General features: G+C 46.7%; 1 protein-coding gene and 1 pseudogene across 2 annotated transcripts in view; both read right to left on the bottom strand.

The window, feature by feature from the left end:
• LOC310792253 (NACHT, LRR and PYD domains-containing protein 4C-like) overlaps positions 1-24,813 on the bottom strand; it is a gene marked incomplete at both ends in the record, with an annotated part of 430,843 nt that overhangs the window by 313,972 nt on the left and 92,058 nt on the right. The window lies entirely within an intron of this gene.
• Positions 1,008-23,140, bottom strand: LOC310791970 (junctophilin-1 pseudogene; annotated as a pseudogene). Its single transcript has 2 exons — positions 22,762-23,140; positions 1,008-1,060 (listed from the first exon to the last, which is right to left on the bottom strand). The product of its transcript is annotated as a junctophilin-1 pseudogene (transcript).

The following is a 24,813-nucleotide window of genomic DNA, read 5'->3' as shown; positions in this document are numbered from 1 at the left end:
TTGGTCTTAATTCTAAGCGGTATTTGTGGAGAACACCTGGCACTGCTTATCATCTGCCTAATACCATCCCTACAGTGAAGCATGGTGGTGGCAGCATCATGCTGTGGGGGTGTTTTTCAGCTGCAGGGACAGGACGACTGGTTGCAATTGAAGGAAAGATGAATGCAGCCAAGTACATTGATATCCTGGACAAAAACCTTTTCCAGAGTGTTCACGACCTCAGAATGGGCCGAAGGTTCACCTTCCAACAAGACAATGATCCCAAGCACACAGCTAAAATAACGAAGGAGTGGTTTCAGAACAACTCTGTGAATGTTCTTGAATGGCCGAGCCAGAGTCCTGACTTAAATCCAATTGAGCATCTCTGGAGAGACCTGAAGATGGCTGTCCACCAACGTTCACCATCCAACCTGACAGAACTGGAGAGGATCTGCAAGGAGGATTGGCAAAAGATCCCCAAATCCAGGTGTGAAAGACTTGTTGGATCATTCCCAAGAAGACTCATGGCTGTATTGGCTCAAAAAGGTGCTTCTACTCAATACTGAGCAAAGGGTCTGAATACTTATGGCCATGTGATATTTCAGTGTTTTTTTGTAATAAATCTGCAAAAATGTCTACAAGTCTGTGTTTTTCTGACAATATTGGGTGCTGTGTGTGCATGAACGAGGAAAAAAATGAAATTAATTGCTTTTAGCAAATGGCTGCAATATGACAAAGAGTGAAACATTTAAGGGGGTCTGAATACTTTCCGAACCCACTGTATATATATATATATATATATATATATATATATATATATATATATATATATATATATATATATATATCGGCATGAAAACCGATATTTTCCGATATCGATTTTTATGCTAATATCGGCCGATAATATCGGTAGGCCGATAATATCGGACATCCCTAATTGTAACTCATCAGGATGGATGGTGGACAGAGGGGACGCGGGTGTTGGATTACCACAGGAGGACAGAGGGGGCCATTCACCTTTCCAGAGGCTACTGTTGGGGGCCCTCCGCCACAGGGGGAGTGGATGGGGCCTCTCTGGATTCTGTCGGAGGCAAGAGACTCTACAGACTCTTTGTGAGAATTGTCAACAGAGACAGGCTGAGCAGCCGGGCCGACACCCCGTGCGGAGGACCGGCCTCGGGGTGGGATCGGAGGTCAAGCCTGCATGGACCACACTGTACAAAGGGCCGTTTGTTAAATACGTCGGAGACTTACAGTGGAGGGTACCACATGGGGCACTGCCAGTTAATGCTTTTGTCTCTGTGGTGAACTCATGAGTACATGAGTCATGATCAAATGTTTCATTTCCTCATGTCCTCACAGTCACACAAGTCATCTTTGTATCTATCTATCTTCTTATTTTATTTTATTCTATATTAGGCTACTACTTTGTTGAAAGTACACATTGTTCTGCTGTCATGTTAATGTTTACAGTTTTTACCGTACAGTAGATTGTTTCCACAGCAATTGAAGAATTTAAAATGTATTACTGCACTGTTGCAATAATAATAAAACAAATTCTACTGTATTATGTTCTGCTGTATATGCAAATCATTTGTAACAGGTGTGTAAAGATCTACAGATTATGTAACACACTGTGGTGTAGTTTATTGTAGTGAGTTTCAGCTTGGAGTGAGATTTGTTTCGGGGGGGGGGGGGGGTGTACGAGAAGTGACTGTTGCTCGGCAATCCAGGACAGAATCCCAGATCAGCTGTAATTTAACAGGTTAAGCCAGGTTAGCCTATCTACATCAATTGGACATGTAGCAGCATAGGTTTCTAACCGGATAACAAGCTGATGGTGAGAAGCAGTTGTTGAGCAGCTGTCTACCTCTGTCAGATCTGTAAACAACAATGGTCATGTGTTGAATCATTCTGGGTGATTTCTTCAGCGGAAACAGCATCTGGGCACACTTCCTGTTTTTACCAACTTTTGCAGAGGCTCTTGCCTTCAGTTCTCTCTGTGGTTGCTATAGGGGAAGTCTCACTTCTGAAATGATAGTCGAAAGTCGTAGAGAATGTTTGTTGTGCAACATACAGTGGTTTCACTTTTATCTCTAGCTACAATACAGTCATGGACAAATTAATATCAGAAACATTCGTTTTTGTTTTTAGAGCCAAAATCTCATCAAAGGGGCCCATGAGGTAGACTAGGGGCCCTTGATAAAGGTTGAGAATCAGTGACCTATAGGGAACCTAGATCGAGATCGATCTCGATCTCTCTCTCTCTCTCTCTCTCTCTCTCTGTTGTACTTTCTTCTGTTGTACTCTCTTGTACTATGTCGTAAACGGAGTCCACTGCACAAGAATTTCACACGTGGTACTTGTACCATGGAGTGACAATAAAAATCTCTCTCTCTCTCTCTCTCTCTCTCTCTCTCTCTCTCTCTCTCTCTCTCTCTCTCTCTCTCTCTCTCTCTAAATAATGACATACTGTAGGCCTAAATTAAGTAGCAGTAGTATAAATAAACAAACCTAAACATGTGTCCTTGTGTAATGTTTGCGGTTCAATCAATTCAATAGCAGACACAATTAGATTTTGATTTGAGGCAAGTGATATTTCAAAACGAGACAGATCAGATGGATTCATCAACAGTGACGGTGGTCAAAATAAACAACAACCTGTCCAAACCACTAAACATCAGCACTGGTGCCCCACAGGGGTGCGTACTGTCTCCACTCCTGTATTGTTTGTACACCAATGACTGTATTTCCCACTTCCAGTCTGTTATGATGTTTACATTTGCTTATGACACCACTGTAGTAGGTTTGATCTCTAACAACGATGAATCTGCCTACAGAAGAGCAATCTCATCTTTAGTCGACTAGTGTAGCACAAACAACCTGGAACTAAATGTCTCTAAAACCAAGGAAATAGTGGTTGACTTTTGCAGGAGCCGTGGAGACCACCTTCCACTGGTCATCAACAACACTGCAGTTCAACAAGTGTCCACTGTCCAACTACAAAAACATGGCACCCCGTGTCAGTCAATGTGAAAACATGGCACCCTGCCAATCACTGTGAAAACATGGCACCCCATGCAAATCACTGTGGTAACATGGCACCCTGCCAATCACTGTGAAAACATGGCACCCCATGCAAATCACTGTGAAAACATGGCAACTTGTCAATCACTTTGAAAACATGGCAACTTGTCAATCACTTTAAAAGCATGGCACCCTGTGTCAGTCACTGTGAAAACATGGCACCCTGTCAATCACTGTGAAAACATGGCACCTTGTCAATCACTTTGAAAACATGGCACCCTGTGTCAGTCACTGTGAAAACATGGCGCCCTGCAATCACTGTGAAAACATGGCACCCTGTCAATCACTGTGAAAGCATGGCACCCTGTCAATCACTGTGAAAACATGGCACCTTGTCAATCACTTTGAAAACATGGCACCTTGTCAATCACTTTGGAAACATGGCACCCTACCAATCACTGTGAAAACATGGCAGCCCATGCAAATCATGTGAAAACATGGCACCCTGCCAATCACTGTGAAAACATGGCAACTTGTCAATCACTGTGAAAACATGGCACCCTGTCAATCACTGTGAAAACATGGCACCCTGTCAATCACTGTGAAAACATGGCATCCTGTGTCAGTCACTGTGAAAACATGTCACCCTGTCAATCACTGTGATTGGGTGGGCCCAAATAGGTTTCACCATTTGGGCCAGGTGCTTGATCAATGAGGACACTTGTGCCATCAGCTTGTTGATCGCAGCACGGTTAGACCCATCACTCTGCATGTCAGGAACTGATGGTGAAGGTGATGTAGGCTACTTTACTGTAGGCTGTCGTTTGGGATTGTAATTTGGTAATTAACTGTTGTTTCCACTCTTGTTTAGTTATGTATTGCTTTTATAATTCATTGGCCCTAATGAAAAAAAATAGGCTAGGCTAAATGCTTGGTGCACATTTTCCCTCTAAAAAGAGTGGCAATTAAACTCTAACATGAAATAAAAATACCATCAGCTACTTTTGTTACAGGCTCCAATTACTTCCCAGCAAAAGCTCTCAAACGTGTTTTATCAGCAGTTGCAGTTTACGAGCAGACCTTGAAGGCAGCAGTCGGTCTAGTCCTCCTCATCAACTGTTGGGTAGGAGAAGTAGCGCTACCATTTTCAAAACAATGTGGTCCAGCACTGCCATCTTCTGGAATAACTAGGTAAAACAGCTTAGACTCATTTGTTGGGATGGCATCCAAAGATAGTCAGAATCCACCTGATGTGACTGTTATCAGCCTATAGTGAATTATTATCATTATCAGCACACATCAGTCCCAAAAAGATGGGCTAGTAGTGACCGACTAAACCTACTAGTAGGTTCAGGAGGCTGTTATCACCCATTTATTTCAGTTAGTCGATGTTGGTGGTGTCAGATGGACGTGAACATGAGAATCAACGGTGACTGCTTGCTTTTTTATTAACAGCATTTACATGTAGCCTACTTACAATCGTTAAGTAGGCTACAATTGATATCAGAAAATAACTTTTGATACTTTAGTAGGCCGACCTACCTATAGTAAATCAGCTAGGCTACGTTAAGACTTTCACTCAAGTAAGTCAGGCTACCTTCAAAAGCTTTAAATAGCTTCCTGGGAGACCTAGCACACTCACATTGTAAACGTGTCGATGGTGATGATTATGATGATGATGATGATGATGTACGGTGATGATGATGACGATCCATTCATTCATTCAATAGTATTCTATAGGCGAATAATGGAGCACTCCTTTCTTTTACTGGAAACTGGGAATTTCACGGCTGGCATAATCCACATCTCCACAAGCCCTGAGATGCCATGTTGACTTGAAAAGATGCCATTTACACCCTATTTTTAGGTTAAATCTGGAGCCAGATGCTCGAGCTATAGGAAGAACAAACTGAGGTTCCAGCTACACATGGTTATTTTTCAGCTATAAAAACAATATATTTTCAAGTCAACTTGACATCTCAGGGCTTGTGGAGACTTGGATTATAGGTGAGCAGTATGGAAGCATTTTATGTATTTTTGTTTTTACGTGTATTGTTTTTTTTTGCTCATTGCCCACTTCACACTCAGCAGACAGCTCTGCCCGACGCGGCCGGTCTCCATTTCTCCAAACTGGGATCCCCACCTCCTCGAATCCAGATTCTCTACCACCTTCCTATCCCTAACTACAGCCCCTTTCCCACTAAACTCACTAAACGTCCATGACTGAGTGAGTGAGTGAGTGAGTGAGTAACTGAGTGAGTGTGTTAGCTTTTCCATCCGCTGACACCGGCGGGCCACTGGCCCAGCGCCCTGGGAAAAAAACAAGAACACACACACACACACACACACACACACACACACACACAACACAACACAACACAACACACACAAAGCATGGCCGGAGAAACAGACAGGGGAGCACTATGACAGTCCTCAAGGGTTCCCATACTTTTCAGTGAAATACTGGTGCCTCTAAATGACCTACATGGGCAAATGTGACCATCGGCCAGGAGAATGGATATCAATTTGTTGTTATATACATGCATGTGCATGAGTCGAGCTTGGCGGGGCCGCGCTAATACCATCAGTGGAAATGGGCCATATAAGGCTCCAAGTAAACCCCCCGACTTCGAGCGCAACTCAGCCAGGCCGGAGTGTCCACATTTAAGGCCCAATTATACTCCATTTTCATCCGTAAATAAGGGCGTCCGTTTCAAACGGTGTAATCGTCACTGCCCACATACTTCCATGCGTCTTTCACGTTGGTATCATGTTAAGTAATACATCCACCAGTGGGCAGTAGAGAGTCAAATGCATGAGTGTGTGTGTGATTTTCCTCCGTTTCATGCGTATCCGTAAGCTTTCAGATGACGGACAGAAAACGGACGAAATGAACGCAGAGTACGGACAGAAGGCTCTGTCCGTCTCCGTCTCCGTCTTTAACGTTGAGTATAATTGGGCCTTTAGACTGCAGCTGAGGAGCGGTCAGGGAAGCACCTGGAGCTCCAGGAAGAGACAGATTGTGGGTTTTTTTTATGCACGTTTCAAAAGTCTGATCGCAGCAGTTCTTTGTATCTACATTAAACACATATTATCATGTTTTTGTATCTGTTGGTGAGTGTCACAGAGTGATATGTGACTGTTATGCATTGTCAGACTTGTGTAATTATGTTATGTTAATATTACGTCTTTGCATCAGATGGTCAAAGCAGGAAGTGGGAGTGGCTTAGAGATTATAGCCATGGATTTCACGTGCGCTCTCTCTCTCGGCCATTTTGCTGCTAGTTTGATCAGGGAGCTAGGTATTGCTCCTGTGGTCCAATTTCTCCAGTTTTCCTCTGTTCTCACAGTGTGTGTGTGTAACTTTTCCTTTCCAAAGCGTCTTATAAGCGGAGGCTGCCTGAATCTCCTCCACACTATCGATTGGGTTGGCCATATACAAGCCGGGCTGCTGAGATGTCATCGCCCAAGCAGTGAAGGTAGGCCGCTCCCATCACTTTTGAGACTTCTGGCTTGATGTATCTGAGCAAAGACGTATTGTGTTGATGTGACGAGTTTGTTTTGACTAGACACGAGCTTGATTATATATTGGGGACCAGACGCTTTGTCACAGTGAGCTATTTTCAACCATTTTTATGACATTTATGGGTCTTGGGAACACACCAGACTTAACGCCAAATGTCTGTCTGAGACAAGCCCCGCTGCCCCGGCCAGCCTAACAGAACACAGTCCATACAGGTGGGCGTGTCATGCAGCATGCTCGACTCTCATTGGCTATAGCATGCTGCATGACACACCCCCACACATTCACAGCAGAGAATAGCAGAGAATTGCTGCTCATTTTCTCATGGTTTTACATTTTGAAACTTAGTTTTATATACTTGGCGACATTCAATTCAGTTCAAATTTGACTGGGTGGTTAATAACAAACTTTTCTGTGGTGTGACAAACTCAAAACATTAGGGTTGTCCTACAACCCAGGTTTTACGAGTGAGAACGAGAGCTCTCACTAGTGCCTTAAACGCTGCAACGCAGCCCTATGGAAGACTGTTATTTTGCTCCAAAATTACTTTTCATTAAAACCTGACCACCCACCCGTAGGTGGCGTGGTACCCCCTGGGCCTGACACGGATCCACGTGACTACGTCACGTCCTGCCAGCCCAGGGAATAATCACTCTAATTTCTTCCAGCCCGCTGAGATCCGACGCACCCCGTGACGCATCGACACAGCAAGGCTGGGTAGTGAGAGCTCTCGTTCTCACTCGTAAAACCTGGGTTGTAGGACAACCCTAATGTTTTACTTCGTTTCGAACTCAAGCTCTCACTAGTGCCTCCATTCAACCGACCTTGCTGCCGGGAGCACCCCACAGGGCGACCCGAAAGGCACCGGTGAACCACGGCCATATGGCAACGTTTATGCCTAACCGTCTGACATATTAGAGTGGCAACGATACTACTTTCTTGCCACCGACAGCACCGCGTGCGCGAACTGCGCACCGGACACGTCGAGACTGTAGTACCTGACCAAAGTGTGATGAGAGGACCATGAGGCCGCGGCACACATGTCCTCCACCGACACACCGCGCAACAACGCAGAGGATGTCGCGCATTGATACCCTCCTGGGGAACCTTGACCACGGCAGAGTATGCCAACGCGATCGCCTCCACTATCCAGTGTGATAAGCGATCCTTGGAAAGGGGTCCGCCCTGGGCCCTTTGCCCAAAGCAAACCAACAGCTGATCTGTAATGCGTAAAGAACGCGTCCTGGCCACATAGGCCAAGAGCGCTCTTACGGGGCACAGCATGAGCAAACGTCTCTCCTCACCCGTCTCTAACTGAACGGCGGGGGACAGAATGCTGATAAGTCTATGACCATAGACCTAAAGCTGACATTAATAATCTTAGGTTGGTAAGCCGGGTTAGGTCGCAACGTAACCCTGCGCCCATCATTACCACACAGGCCTGCTGCACCGAGAGGGCAATCAGGTCACCAACTCTCTTTCCTGACGACAAGGCCAGCAGCAGCGCGGTCTTTAAGACAGAACCCTTAAATCGGCGGAGTCCAAGGGCTCCAACGGATGACCCGTTAGCCCGTCCAGCACCGTAACCAGGTCCGATTTGGGGAAAAAACGCACCGCGACGGCGGGCGCAGTTTAGGCGCCCCCTTCATGAAGCGCAAGACCAAAGGGTATGCCCCCACGGGGCTCCCTTCAATTCCCATATGGCAAGCAGAATCGCGGCTACATACACCTTAACGACTGCGGGGACTGACCCGCGTCAGGCAGGCTCTGAAGGAAACAGAGAACTGGTCGCACACTGCAGTTCACTGGATCCACGCCCTTACTTGCTGCATAGTGCATCCCACATTATCAGGCAAGCCCTGGGCTAGCAACTGGTCCGGTTCAGGAGCCAGACCGCTAGCTTCCACCTGCCTGGGGAGGGGTGGAACACCTCCCCCTCCGCCTGGGATAGGCGATCGGCCCGTACCGGCAACGCCCATGGCGGATCTTGCGCCAGGGAGACCAGGTCCGCAAACCATGTCTGCCTGGGCCAAAACAGACTAAAACGAGCCGGAGGCGCTGTTCCCTCACCCTGTCCAACACCTGACGGATCAGGGGGGTCGGGGGAAACGCATAGTGCCCCTCCCTCGGCCACGCGTGCGCTTTTAGCGCGTCATGACCTAACGGGGGCTGTCCTCCTGGATCGAGAACCACAGTGGGCAGTGTGTCGCGCGCCGCGATGCGAGAGATCGACGCAGGCGCGACCAACCCTGGCCCAAACCTGTTCCATCACCCGAGGGTGGAGGCACCACTCCGTATAACGGGGATTGCCTCGAGACAGCAGGCCGGTCGTAACTCCGCCGTCGCGGCAGATAGACCGCTGACACTGAAAGGAGACGGGGATACACCCACAGGTGAATCCCCGCTATGGTTCAGCGCCCCCGACCGCACACCGCCCTGTTTGTTCAGGTGGGCGATCACTGCCCTATTGTCCGAGCGAATCAGCACATGGTGCCCATGTGTGAGCCGCTGGAAGTGTTACCTCCGCAGGCCGGGGGGACTGCAGAGGCAACGTTCTCTTTCGAGTCTGGCCGCACGCGGACTTGTCCGGCAGTGCGGTCCCCAAGAGAGCTCCCAACCAACAATGGGCCCACGGCGCCATTGATGGTGGGCTTGTCCTGAGGCAGAGCCCGGCGAATCGCCTTCAGCTCTAGCACGTTTATGTGGCGAAGCTCCTGAGCCTCCCACCGGCCGTTCGCCGGAAAATGCCCGCAAATCGCACCCCCTCCCCAGAGGGAGGCGTCTGTGCGAATCACCATCCTGAGCGGGACAGGGCCCCACCGAGTACTTCTCGAGAGGTAACGGGGGTCCGCCCATATAGCCAGCGCCTGCCAGGCCTGACCTGTCAGAGGAACCCTGCGATGACGGTCCCCGGCCGAGTCCAGGCGAAGCCTGAGAACCATATTTGGACCACGAGAGCATGTGTAGCCTCCCTAGCGGGAGCACATGCAATGCTGAGGCCATCAGGCCCAACATCACTGTGCACTGATGCACTGACACCGAGGGCACAGACCTAACGTCCTTGGCTTGCTGTCCGAACCGTGCAAGCCTGTCGCTCTGGCGAAAGGCTCGCAGGAAGTGTAGCTCGAGCCCCAGGAAGGTTGCCGCCTGCGCTGGGACGAGGCAACTCTTCTGCCAGTTCACCAAAAACCCTAAGGTTTGCCGGTGATCGGTCACCACCTTGGTATGTTCCGCGGCACAGACCCTCGAGTCGGCCGCTAAGAGAACATCGTCGAGATATAGGAAGACGCGGATCCCCCTCGCGCGGAGGGGAGCCACGGCTGCCTCCACGCACACCGTGAGGGTTCGCGGGCTCAAAGACATGCCGAATGGCAAGCCACAGAACTCGTAAGCCTTCCCCAGGAAGGAGAACCTCAGGTATTTCCTGTGTCTCCTGACCATGTGGACATGGAAGAACGCACCTTCCAGATCCCTGGAAGTAAGAAATCCCCCTGTCTCAACTTGAACAGGCGGGGAAGAGAGCATTCGGGACGGGACTTCCTCAGCGCCTTGTTGAGACGCCGAAGGTCCAATTTTGGACGCATGGAGCCGTCCATGGCCTCCTCCTCCACGGCCAGATCGGGGGTCCCGTCGAACGTGGGTGGGCAAACTGTAGCGCGTATTCCCTCTGGAGGGTGCGCTGTAATGGGGACGGGGAACATAGATGCTCCCAGGCATCGAGCCTGTTGGACAAGATGGTCTCTTGTGGCCAAAGGAGCAGAACCTGTTTTTTTCTACCACTCGGATCATACTCTCTTCCTCAATGTCCCCATAGGAGACAGTGAACGGTCATCAAAAGCAGAGAGCATATGAACTGAATCAAGTCTCTCTGCCCGCTTCGCGCTCAGAAAAGAGTATCACCATCTCATCATCGTGGATAGCGAGACTGAACATTTTAGAAACACATTTCTCAAGTTAGAAACTATAGAAATGATCCCTGAAAGTATAGTCATGAGCATATTGCTGGGCACCGGGACCTTTCGATCCGGTGCCCTGATGGGGGGGCGGGACGTGAGAGGCTATGCCCCCCCGCCGCATGGACAGTTCCGTAGAAGCTGTGCATGCTGGGGGAGAACTTCTTACGCAAGCTCCGCCTACTGACACGCTGTTGTATCGAAGTAACCTTCCCCCCCCCCCCCTGCCGTGCGCCTTTCGCAGGCTGGGGGGACTGCGGAGGTAATGTTCTTTCTCGAGACGCACGTGGACTTGTCCGACAGTGCGGCCCCCAGGCGAGCTCCCGACCAGCAATGAGCCATTGGTGCCATTGATGGTGGGCTGTCCTAGGAGCCTCTAGCCGAGGCCAGGCTGTAGCCATGGACCAAGGCGAGCCTTGATGCTGGGTATGAGACCCTGGGCGAGCTCCCGACCGAACTCGGGCCTTGGGCACCGAGGACGGTGGGTCTAAAGCTACAAGCCGCAGGCTGGAACTAAGCCCAGCCTTGGTGAGCCAACCGGTGGGCTTGACCTGGGCGCTGCCAACCGAGGCCAGGCCGTGGCCATGGACCAAGGTGCGCTGTGCCCCCAGCCAGGCTCCCTGCACTTGCAGGGGGCGCCCCAACAAGCGGGTGCGACCCATGGAGAGCTCCCAACCACCCCGGGCCTTGGGCACCAAGGGCGGTGGGCTTGTCCTTAGAGCTACAAGCCAAAGGCTGGCACTGAGCCCAGACCTTGGCGAGCTGTAAGCCCTGCTGGACGCGTAGCGCCAGCAAGGAGCAGTATGTCTATTGTAGCGGAGGTAGCTCGCGCCCAATGTACTTAGCACACAGATACTAACTGCACGGGTGCACGCCAGCTATCTGCAAAATGCTATTGTTCTGTGCTAAACAGTACTAAATATCTGCACCTATGCAAGGCAAGCTAGCTTTAACACTTCTTTGAGAGCGGACCTTGGTCCGCTCTCAAGAGCTTAGCTGCGGACAAGACCGAGGGTTCAAGGCGCCTGTGCAGCGTGCTCGTGCCCAAGGCAGAACACGCACTTAAAGTGCCGATTCATACTCGGCCAAAGTAGTTTTACACACGGCCCATCCCCTCCCTGACCTTCCCTGCTCAGTAGCAAGAGGAAGCAGGAAGCTAACCACTAATAGCAAGCTCCCGCAGGGCGCACCCTATTAGCGGGAGTACTGCTTAAGCAAGCTAGCAAGAAGCACAGGCTAGACAGTAAGCAACCCGGAGGCTAGCGAACGTGCGCGTGCAATGGTAACGTAAGCGGCAATAGCCCATCCCGAAGGGGGGGCACCAATACCCACAACCTGTTAACCCGAGAGAACAGACGTGGAAGCCACTAGCTAAGCTAGCATAAGCACTGAGAGACAAGCGTGCGCTAACACAAGCCTGCGTACAGGCCGGTGCAGTGCGTCTCTACCCTGAGTAACACGGGGAAGCAAGCGTGACCGCAAGCAAAGGCCAGCGGCCCGCGAAGCTAGTCAATCTCAGAAGAAACTCCTCAAGGAAGTTGCAATCTAGTAGATGCTAATTGCACGAGGCAAGCAACACTTAGCAGACAAGCAAGCTGGCTAAGATGGCGTAAGTACTGAGAGAAGCGGCCCACACAAGGTGCGGGGCGAGCTCACCTAGCTAGCGAATCGCCCAGCTAAAATCCCAGACGCCAGTAAAAGCTACACTACATTTATGTAGGTCACAGCAACGCCTGTGCGGCGTGCTCCTGCCCTTAGGCATGCACACATCAAATTAATTGTGCCGGTCGTAACCGGCCAGCGTAGCCTCACAGCTAATACAGCACCTAGCTGTTCCCCCCTCTCTCTGCTAACAGGAATAATGGGGTTAACGTGCAAGCTAAGCCTGCAACGGTAAGAGCTGGAGTGCTACACATCACTAGATACTGGCTGCACGGGGGCAAGCTAGCTATCTAGCTAACTGAAGAGCATGGCTTCTAGCTACTACTCTGCTTAAGGCGCGCCCTACACAGAGGTAGCTGGCGCAAAGTACTTAGTACACAGACACTAACTGCACGTGTGCACGTTAGCTATCTGCCACAAAACCGGGTGCGTTACCCTTCTGGGGACGCAGCCAGATAGCTAGAGTGCTACAAGGTAGTCCAAGCTAGCTGCACTGAGCAAACTAGCTAACTATCTAACGCGCGCGCTCTAAAGCCGGCGCCTAAAGTACCTAGCACACGAAAACTACCCGCACGGGTGCCAAGGTAGCTATCTGTAACAACTGGGCTACTTAGCCTCTTTGTTCCTGTGCTACGTGGTACAAGCTATTTGCACGTATGCAAAGCTTAACAGTTTGAGCGCGGACCTAAATCGGCCCTCAAACGAAAACGCTGCCCCAGCCAGGGGAGCGAAGCAAAGCTACACAGCGGCAGCAATAACCACTATACGGCGATAGCAGTAGAGCTACACGGCGGTAGCAATAAACAGTTAACTAAGGAAGATACTCTTAGCTTTGATGACTTGTTCCGACGCCGCAGGGTGAAGGGTACAGGGTCGGGTCCCGAAGCCTGCTTTATCCCGTCCACGCGAACCTCCTTGAGGTGGGCAAATCAGACGAAACGAGCCTAGTATTCTAAAGCTATGTAAAGAGCTAACTCAAAGTTAACCGTGGAGCTTATAGCAAACACGTCTTTCCCAGCGGCTGGAAGAAAACAGAGTGATTATTCCCTGGGCTGGCAGGACGTGACGTAGTCACGTGGATCCGTGTCAGGCCCAGGGGGTACCACGCCACCTACGGGTGGGTGGTCAGGTTTTAATGAAAAGTAATTTTGGAGCAAAATAACAGTCTTCCATAGGGCTGCGTTGCAGCGTTTAAGGCACTAGTGAGAGCTCGAAACAAAGTAAAACACATATTTATCTTTGGTTTCCAGTGTCGGTAATGATGGTTCCATTCATTTAGGTGTTCCTCGGCCGTTCCAATGAGCTAGCATGCCAGGCTCTGGCATTGGAACACCTGTATGGAACATCATTAATGTTATTAGTTACACCTGTTCTGCTATGGCAATGGCTGCTGTGAGGTCTAATAGGCCATTGATCACACAAATAGCCCAAGTCTAATTTATGATGATCTTATTTCCACATTACTGTGCGATTTGGTGACAATATGAAACCACTTGGGGCCACTGTGACGTGCTGAAAAGGTTACAACTCCAAATAACCGGTCACCCAAAATGTCGCCTTCTCTTTACCACATAGCTATATCACACTCAGTTCAGCTGACCTGTCCAGGGCACTGAATATTAAAGAGTAGGTTAAAGGACGGCTTTATCGTGGGGAATATGAATATATATTAAATCTCACGCCCCTAAGGTTTTCGAATCCGTTGAAATTTTTGAAATTGGTTGTTCCCTGCCTGACCTATCATCCATCTCTCACATTATTTGCATGTCGCTCTGACGCAAAACGCGTCAGAGCGACAAGTCCAGCCTTGCGGAAGTCGAGGACCTATGAACTACAAGTGTTGTGAGCCATGGTCCCGCCTCTAGAGGTCCTCCACGCCCCTTCAGAGGTCTCGAAGAAAAGCAAAAGGCAGCCATCTTTTTCAACCGCCTAGCCTATGGTAGCTAATATTAGCTTCCCATAGCTCCTTGCCAAGAGACCATATCTCGGGAACGGAAGCACCTCCAGAAACGGGACTGGCGGCATTGGAAAGCTCGTCAAATTTTACATCTAGTAGGTGCGTTGAAGTAACGAAATCAACGCTGAGCAATGTACCCGATTTTACACATTTTTACATGAAATAGTTACAACATCAAACTCCTACGAAAATGCCTTAAAATGCATGACATTTTTTTTATGAAGACATCTCCCGACATATATACTACCGTTTAAATTTGGTGCAATTTGGAGGGAATTTTTTTTTCGATTTATTCTCGATTTTTTCTTCTTCTCTATGTTTTATTGTCGAAGCCTTCTTCTTCTTCTTCTTTGAGTTTTATGGCGGTTGGCAAACATATATGTGCATTACCGCCACCTACTGGAGTTTGATATCAGCCAAATGCCTGAGGGGTGGGCATGGAAACGAAGGCCACGCGAGCCCAGTGCATTGTGGGAAATGTAGGATTTCGAGTCCCCGCACCCGCCCCTCCCCTCCACCACCCCCCCCCCCCCCCCCCCCCCCACACACACACAGAGTGGATTTCTGTTGATATCTCTGCCAGTGAAGCACCGATTTCAAAAATTTCAACGGATTCGAAAACCTTAGGGGCGTGAGATTTAATATATATTCATATTCCCCACGGTAAAGCCGGCCTTTAATTAAACCCCAAGGCCCAAACCCAAATTTACCTATGACGGACAAACACTGCCAATGACCCTGCATAAAGGCCGGTGTTGGGGGTAACTCATTACGAAAGTAACATATTACAATAATATATTACTTTTAGTAGTAACTCAGTAATATAACTTATTACTTATATGATTTCAGTAATATTATACCAGTTACTTTGTCAAGTAAATCAAGTTACAAATTGAGTTACATTTTATTAAATCAAAGCACATTTGAAAAAGATACAATCATTTCCTAATCAAACGGTGTGTTTTTATGCAAATAACCACTATAGATGACAATAACAAAGGAAATGAATAACATTTAGAATTTTGGATTGTTTACACTGACTTCAAGGCGGTTGAAATTATTTTTCGGGATGGTTCTGGAGCGGCGATGTCATTCTGCTGCTGCTGTTGATTTGGTAAAAGTAATGCAAAAGTAGTGAAATAAGTAATGAGTTACTCTACACAGAAAGTAATATTGTAAAGTAACGTATTACTTTCAAATGAAAGTAACTAGTAATATGATAGTATATTACATTTTGAAAGTAACTTGCCCAACACTGATAAAGGCAAATAGCTAAGCTACGGTACCCAGAGAAGTCGTCAGTTAGATATTTCTACGGCTGAAGGTTACATGTCCCACAATGACAAGTGAAGAGACACATAGAGAGTTTACTAGTTTAACTAGTTTACTTGCTCGCGTCATCGATTCCGCCATAAGAACGTTTCAGGAATGGAAGGGGGGAGTGCTGCTTTTGAACAGCGAGGGAGGAGACAAGATAGTGGAAAGTAGTCTGGACCCATTTCCACCGCTTCTCCACATGGGGACGTAAACCAAGGAACCGCAAACAGTTTACCGGATACATGTGCACCAAAACAATCTTCTGTGTAGCTAATGTTAGCTAGTTAGAGCCTGATAACATGAGGTGACTAACGTTAAAAAGTTACATAGTACATAAAACAAAGCATTGATGCAATATGGCATCGCCGCCTGTTTGTGGCGACCAGTGTTGGGGTTTGTTACTCAAACTGGAGCAGTGGAGCAGAACGGCTCTGGGCTCAGCTGACAGCACCCAGCAGCTCCTTGGTAAAAACGCTAGAAACATAGTAGAAATGGTCTTAAACTGTCTATAGTACAGCAACACTCAGCCACAAGGAAAAGGTTTCAAGGCTTGTTACTGTATGAAGAAAAGCTGATATTCTGTCTATAGACCCTTTTCACGGTGGCCATTTTGTGTCGAAAAGGCAGAATACAGGTGCAAGCAAAACACTAATGAGGAAACCCTCATTAGTGTTTTGCTTGCACCTGTTTATTCTACCTGTGTTTGTTTACCCAGCCTTTTCGACACAAAATGGCCCCCGTGAGAAGGGTCTATTGCCCCCTGGGCCACCTCGGCATCGTTCTGGAAGCTACGCTAACAATGCTACCGTTAGCATAGGTTAACGTAGGCTCAAGTCTGGCCGCCACCTTGCATAAAATGCTTATAAAAATTGTTTTACTTGGTCAAAGCAAGAGGATCAGGGGAGACCATGTAACATTTTGACTCACATTATTATTATTTTTTTAGGGGTGGGCGAATTTTGACGAGAAGTCGACTTTGGCCCAGCGAATTTCAAAAAGTGTTTTTGCTAGAAATGCCCATCCCTAGAATGAATGTTGGTTTATCATTATGGCTCAATGAAACCTCCACATACCACATGTTAGACTCATGATTGGTAAGAAGGTCTGATATTGCTTTTTTATGACCATAATGATGGTCATGAAATGGACACTGTTGCTATTTTACCTTGGGATACGTTACCGCCCAACCCTACGCCAGGGTTTCTATTTTCAGTCCTGATTACTGCTTCTTATACTTCTATCACTACAAATACCACTACTACTACTACTACTACAACAGCTATTGTTACTGCTGTGACTGCTATTACTAGTATTACCACTAGAAGAACAAGGATGAAGAAGATGACTATGGGAGAAGGAGGGTAAAAAAAGAAGACAAATAATGTCTTGGACTATTTTCAATCATGAAGACTACTTAGCAGTTAACGCCCAGTTCAGGTCATATCACAGTGCACGCCCCCTTTCTTTGAGGTTGTATAACCCATTCATTGTTAGGCTCGTCACCTTTTCATTGATGCTGTCTCCTCCTCATCCATTCACAGTTTACCACGCTGTGTGGCAATAACCAATCAGCCCAAGCTATTCCTTTCCAGCTGATCCCAATCACCTAATCAGCGTAGTATATCAGAGTCCATGATGTTTTACTCTTGTTTTCTATGTGTCGTGTATGTGCCATGTGTCATTCTCAGTTGCTGATCATCATCGCTGAAGCAGTTGTTTTCGCCCCACCTCCTCCCCTGACCACCACCATCGTCATGACTCCTGAAGAATTCCCTATGGGGGATTTCCTATCCTATTCTTCACTGACAACGCCCTCTCATCATCTCAGGAGAGCGTCATCATATCATGGAGTGAGTCATACGCCAAAATTAATTTGTTGTATCATTAAAGACTGTTAAACTTTCTACTAGTCTCTCATGATTGAAACAAGGAGTCGGAGGGAGAGAAAAAACAAGGGGAAGAAAAGGAAGAGATCATTTTCACACTTGATGAATATTTCCCTGAAGCTTTCTTGATTGCATGGCTGTGCTTGAATGAACTGTGCCAGGATTAACATGAGCAATACAAAACATTTGCCTTCAAAATAATGGCATAGAATTGGTCAATTATGGGAAAAAATAATTAGAGTGCAGATGTTTTTTTGTTTTTTTTATAAAAATAGTGATATATTATATATGGACTGAAATGAGCTGTTTAATAGATACTAGAACAGAGGAAATATTGGCGCCCCCCCCCCAAAAGAGGTTTTTACCTCCCCCCCCCCCCCCGCCAAAAAAAAGGCCCAAGCCATCTCTAAAAGGCCACAAAGACCTGATATATTTGAACTCAGGACAACCACTGACTGCGTGCTAACTGAAAATAAAGCATGTTTACTGCATCATTTTAGTAGCCTGACTCCACCAGACGCGGGCGGCATTGTTCCACAAATTCACAATCCACCTCAGTCTGGCCCTGGCCCCAGATAGGCGTTCAAACCGGCCGCCACGCAGGCGCACCAATCAGCGTGAGCTAAGGGCGGGCTTTGCGAGACCGGGTGTGACGCCACCGAGAGGCGCCTCTGCGTTTGTAGTTCTTTCACTATTCAACATGGCGGCGGCTACCGAGGCTAGCTCCAGTGAGCTAGTCAAACATTCTATTCAAAACAATAAGCTAACATAAACGTTAAACACTTGATCTTACAGTGAGTACGAAACCGTAACTGTATTGCTGTAACGTTATCAACTATGAACGTTAGTAAACAAGACATTGTTGTAGAATTTGGGGAGATAGCCTGCAGACCGTTGCTAGGCTGGGAGAACATAGCAGCCATCAGCTAGCTGTAAGGCTAGTGAATGGCTGGCAGTTAGCCATTCACGCAAGTCACACAAACACAAAGCCCTTCTCACCACAGCCCAGTGCAATCTGTTAAACCATCATTTTTGTTCCAAATAGAAATAAATCATAACGTTAATCAAAATGCCACTGAAATATTAGCTAATCAACACAGAACTGCAAAGATCAGTGTGATGTATTGTCCCTACTGCTAGCTGAAGTGTATTCTGCTATGATTGGAATGTTGGCTGCGGTTTAATAAACCACGTTAACTCACGTTGGTGTCCGAGTGACATATTATGTTATACAGGCGAGATTAAAGATCTCAGGATAACAGGATGTTACTCGAGAAATTGGTTTATCGATAGAACATAGCTTAAGATTTTGCACTTGTACTTTCTTTAGATACAGTAGGGGGTAAACAAACTAACGGCATGGGAGCCAATACTAGATTATATCCAAATGCTGCATGGTGTAACCTAAAGGGTGTTTTTCCTCTTCTCCGTTGACGTCCTCTGGGCTCCAGGCAGCTCCCTTTCGCAGATTCATCTCTGACATCAACATCTTTATGAATTTACATCATCTCTTATCATTTTACCCAATCGTGCCTCAAGACCAGCAGATTATGTAACAACAACACCACACGGCCGTCTTTTCTCCGTTTAGTTTATTATCACAAAAGTAAGCAAATAACATTCTCCAGTCATGCGTAAACATCTACCATTCCACTGACAGATATGCTAAAATTCACCAGTCCTTAATGCTAAATAGTAGCGTTAAATCATTATATTGTATCAAAGCATTTGGTTGTTGATTGTTTTGGTTATTATTGAGCGAGCTACTGTAACTTGTCCCAATTTCCCCCCGGGGATCATTAAAGTCTTTCTGATTCTGATTCTGATTGCCATGATCATAAAGGCTAGAGAGCGTTGCGTCTCCATGACGTTAGCCGTCCAGGCCAGTCCAGGGTGCGTGCCACTCGGTGTCATATCGTGTCATCAGTTCCCTGAAGAAACGAACAATGATATGTGTTAGTAATGAATCGCTGTTAACGTTAACATCAAATCATCAATCATCAGACGTAGCACCGCAACCTCCAAATGTTGCTAACGTTGCTAACGCGTAACATCAGTTAATCCAATCAGTTACATTTAACGTGCAGAACGGCCTACCTGCACTTCATCCTCAGTCAGACATCTGCAGTAATTCTTCTTTCTTTTGGCAAATTGAATAGTCAATGGTTGCACCCAATATTCACCTTACAAAAACAGCAAAAAATCTGCGACCTCCATGCTAACTATTTAGCAATTGTAGTCCTAGCCGTTCGTGTTTACCAGGCGAGGCTACGTCATGAAGGCAAGTCGATCTGATTGGTTGGCGTTGGCACGCCCAGACGGTGACAGACAGACGGTCCATCCAATCACCTGCCAAGTAGCTTGAAAAAAGTGACCGCCCTCTTCAGCAGGGTAGCTTGACCAAATCCAGATGGATGTCGTTTGTGAAACAGAATATGAAGCAAACTCATCAATCTGGCAGCGTCAGGTTATCATTTTAGAGCAGGGGTTTTCAAAGTCTGACACTGCGAGCCTCCCCTTTGCCATCGGACAAAGCAATTTACACATTGTTGTGTACATTGACAGTTATATTTTATTAAATTGTGGACATTTATTCATCCCCACGTATTAGAAACTATTTCTGATGGTAAAATTAGCATAAAAAGCAAAACACAGAATTCAGACAAATTAAAACTGAAAAAACAGAATTTGGGAAAAAATTAAATGGAATTTGGAAAATAAATAAAACAGATTTCATATGGCTCTACAGTAGGCTATTCTATGTGATTTCCTTTTGATAATTAATGTAATATTTGTTCACTTCCGTTCACTGAGCCTCCCCTGAAACTGTTTGGAGCCCCCCTGGGGAGGCCCGCCTCCCACTTTGAAAACCTCTGTTTTAGATCATTTCAAAGTTAAAGGCCCACATTTGTATCTTCAAATGCCGTCTTTCTCAAACGTGTGGTATTGTAAAAACACATTTCTCCATAAGTGCTGACAATGATATATTTCTGATTTATAATCACAAATATTTATTTTTTCTGTATCAATATCACGATATGGCTTATACAAAATCTCGTTAAATCCAGTTGAACCGAATGTGAATGTTAGGTGTGATGTCAAACAAAATATATAATATTCCTTAAAAATATTACGTTTTAGAAAGGAATTCTGTCACAATATCCCAAAATCAGAATACAGTATCATCACAATAATGATTCCACTGAAAGATGATAAATGATCAGTGTTTCCCATACATAAAGGAATTTGGGGCGCACCGCCACAAAAGGATTTTGACCGCCACAAAAAGATGTTGACCAAAAAAAATAATAATAATAAAAAAAAGTCTTTTTTTACAGTGCACCTGAACGCAACATGCAAGATACCCGCTGAATAAGTGTCCAAATGTTCATGTCCCTGACCTATAGGGAGAAATTTAGTTTGTCATTGTAAACCCACAGCACAGTAATGATGACATGTTCTTCATAGATCTAGCCTTTTAATCTAGCCTTTTAATTTTAAAGCTAATATTTTCTGATGGAGGTACGGTGGTGTAGTGGTAAGCACTATCGCCTCACAGCTCAAAGGTCGTGGGTTCGATTCCCACCTGGGGACGAGGTGAACGCTGAAGGAATGCGTGCCCGTCCGCATGTCCTCGAGTGCCCACCGCCCGGGTGGGGTCGGCAAAAGGGCCTTTCTGTGTGGAGTTTGCATGTTCTCCCCGTACCTCCCGGGGGTTTCCTTCATATAGGAACCCCCTTCACAAAAACATGCAATATCCTGGTTGCTAATGTGGTTCCCCCTCTGGTCGTTAAGGGCGCCTGTTCAGAGGGAGGGGAACTGGTTGGAATAGCGTGAACCTCCCACGTGCTATGTCCTACCGGTGAAGCTTCCTCTGTCAGGTGAAAAGAAGCGGCTGGCTGACTGCCCATGTCTCGGAGGAAGCATGGAGCCAGTCTCGGCTCTCCCCAGATCGGCAGAGGATGGAGTAGCAACCAGGATTGAGAAATCAAGTGAGCACTAATGGGGGATAAAATGGGATAAAAAATCGGGAAAAAAATATTAAAAAAAAATAATAATATTTTCTGATGTAGTGACGTGGTGTAGTTGTGTGGTGCCCTGCGTGCCCCACCCCCCTCTCCCCCCCTCAGCTGCAAACTCCTCCCCACACTAAAACACAGCCTCACGCACCAAGCGTCTATTTTTGGAGTGCTCCGTTTTTGTGCGCGGCTCCCAGCGCGACACGGAAAAGCCAAACCGGACTGCTGAGAATGGTTTGGCCCTTCGGTGTCGGGTGCTGCTTTTCTGGCGGCTAATCGTGTGGAGAAACTATACAGACAGACAGACAGAGGCAGAGGGGCTCAGTTGTGGGCGCGGATTGACTGCTGTTCGCAGCCAACGTCAGCTCCAGCCAGAGCCATCTATATGGCTCTGGCTGCAGCATGAGCGGTTTCTCTTTCATCACGGGGCTTTTTCCTGCTGTTTTCCTGACCTTTCTCTAATCTGGAGAGCACTGTCGCCACCTAATGGGTCTGTAAAATAGGTTATACACCTTCAATAGCTCCCATATTTTTATAGGAGATGTAATAGGCTTTGATCCACGTCCCACCGTCAAAAAACGCAATTGACGACAATCGTCGTCATTGGCACTCAACGTTACTAATCGAATTGACGACGATTGTCGTCATTGGCACTCAATGAGTTAAGCTTTCTCAAAGTACACCAAATTCATGCATTTTACTTTAAAAAAAAATCTCCATTGGCATGGCTAGAATGGAAATGTGTGACACACAAACATACTTCTGCATGTTCATACTTTGTTGTCATTGAGGTTTTGGGGGCTAAAAATTTGCATGACGGTGGTGATCCGGGGAAGGTCATGGGGAGGTTGGAAAGTCCTGGAACCACCTGGAAAGTCCTGGAAACCAACTGAAACCACCTCATGCGCACACCTGAAAATGTGCATGGCAGTGGGTTATTATGATCCAGGGAAGGTCAAGGGCAGGTTGTAAAATCCTGGAAAACTTCTGGAAAGTCCTGGAAACCACCACTATCATTTCTGGTAAACCAAAAAGGCACAGTTATATTGTGCCTATTTAACCTGTGCATTGCTAGCTATTATTATTAGCCTATGTATGAGAATGCCTTTCTCCATTGTTGAATAAGTTATTTAATGTGTAATCCGTTAATTAAACTCAGACAGCCCCTCACATTTAGTTTGTGATTTATGTGTGGTGCTGATGGACAGCTCCTTTTATCGTTAGGTCAGATGTGATGTGGTCCACTGACATTTCTGATATTTTCAAGTGAGCAATGAGGTTGGAAAAGGTTGGGAACCGCTGATAACTTGCAAAATTGAGAACATTAAAAAACAAACAAACAAATAAACAGATAAATGAAAAAAAATGAAAAAAACAACTAAATAAAAAAACATAAATAAATAAATAAATAATCAGCCTCTCCCTCCCTCCCTCTCACCTCCATCGCCGTAGGTCTCGACACCGTAGCCGTCCTGCAGCCCGTTGCTCCAGGTGCCCTCGTACCTGGCCGGGGTGCTCTGGCTCTGCCTCACTCCGTAGCGGCCCTTGAAGCCGTGGGTCCACTCCCCGCGGTAAATCCACCTCCCCTTGGTCTCCACGCCGAGCCCGTGGCGCTTCCCCTGCGCCCAGTAGCCGTGGTACACGTTCCCGCTGGGCCAGGTGTACACGCCCACCACCTCGAAGCCGTTGGACCAGGAGCCCGCATAATCGCCCTGGCCCTTGGGCCCGGTGCAGAGGCCGTGGCCGTGGGCTTTGCCGTCCGCCCAGCCTCCGCAGTACGTGCCGCCATCGTCAAAGTCGAACCGGCCGCCCGTCATTCAGAAACGGAGGGTGAAAAGTAGACTAGTCGGTGGTTTGTTTGGAAGTCCAGAGTGAACGAGATGTCTTCAGAGGTAACGTTACAGGGGAAGCCCTAACGGACCGACGGGGTGATGAGTGATGGCCGCTGGTTGCATCGGCGGTGGGCTGGCGGTTAAAAATAAGCGGAACGTGGGAGGGTGAGAGGCGGCTGCCACGGTTGCCAGAGTCGCTCCACTGATTGTGTGCTGGCAGACTCGCCCCCGCTCCCATCTCCCTCTGCCAATACCAGCCAAGCTAGCTGCGATAAAAACAAAAGTGTTCCTCCGGTTTGGATTTTCAAATTAAAATGTCCAGCACTTGGTGACATGGAGACACAAACTGAAAACATTTAGCCATCATAATATAATAAAAAATAACATAACAGACACAGCTATGACTGCACTCTGACTGTCACTAGGACGATGCATTCAAGATCTCAGCAGGACATGGGATAAATGCAATAGACCGAAAAACAACAACAATAAAAATAAGAATTTAACATGAGGTAGACAATAAAATAAAATGTCTTAAAAATATATAATTGTAACATAGGCTACTAACTGAATGAGCACATTTCTTATTCTTTATAAGTTGGATAGACAGACTCAAAATGCTTTCTAAATGTATATGTTCATACACATACATAGACTACAGTGTTGGGGTAACTCATTACAAAAGTAACATATTACATGTAATATATTACTTTTAGCAGTAACTCAGTAATATAATGTATTACTTAGGCCAAATGGGCGTGGCTACATAAGGTGAATAGGATTTCGGTAATATTATACCAGTTACTTTGTCAAGTAACTCAAATTACTGTGTCTTTTTATGCAAATAACCACTATAGATGACAATAACAAAGGAAAATAATAACATTTAGAATTTTGGATTGTTTACACTGACTTCAAGATGGTTTAAATGATTTTTCAGGATGGTTCCGGGGTGGCGATGTCATTCTGCTGCTGCTGTTGTTTTGGTAAAAGTAATGCAAAAGTAGTATAATAACTAACGAGTTACTCTACACAGACAGTAATATTGTAAAGTAACGTATTACTTTCAAATGAAAGTAATATGTAGAATATGTAGTATATTACATTTTGAAAGTAACTTGCCCAACACTGATAGGCTATGTGTGTGTGTGTGTGTGTGTGTGTGTGTGTGTGTGTGTGTGTGTGTGTGTGTGTGTGTGTGATGGGGGTCTGAAGCCACACTCCCACTTCTTTCAGTGTCTGCCCATGGGACTTGATACTACTCTTATGACATCAATGATGACATCATCAGTGGGACTCTTATGAGATCACTGATGATGTCACAATGCCTCGGACATCACTGATGATGTCACAATTTATGACATCACTGGGACTGTGTGTGTGTGTGTGTGTATGTATGTATGTATATGTATATATAATATATATATATATATATATTCACATATATATGAATAGGTGTCTATCAGTGCCCATGCATCTGATCTATCACGGGCTCACTTCTTGCTGTCATCGCATAGCTGCCTCTGGACACTGATTGGTCCGGCCCACTGCTTGGACAGGCTTAAACCAATAGAGAGCCGCAGGAACGAGTCCGGAAATCATCGATGCTAACACTCCTGGTTCTTCACTGTATTCGCCTATGGGATTTTTGAATGGGT

Source organism: Poromitra crassiceps, assembly GCF_964638095.1.
Source record: "Poromitra crassiceps genome assembly, chromosome: 17".
NCBI classification, from domain to species: domain Eukaryota; kingdom Metazoa; phylum Chordata; class Actinopteri; order Beryciformes; family Melamphaidae; genus Poromitra; species Poromitra crassiceps.
The sequence above is the reverse complement of the archived record's forward strand: the minus strand, read 5'-3'. Positions and strand labels throughout refer to the sequence as shown.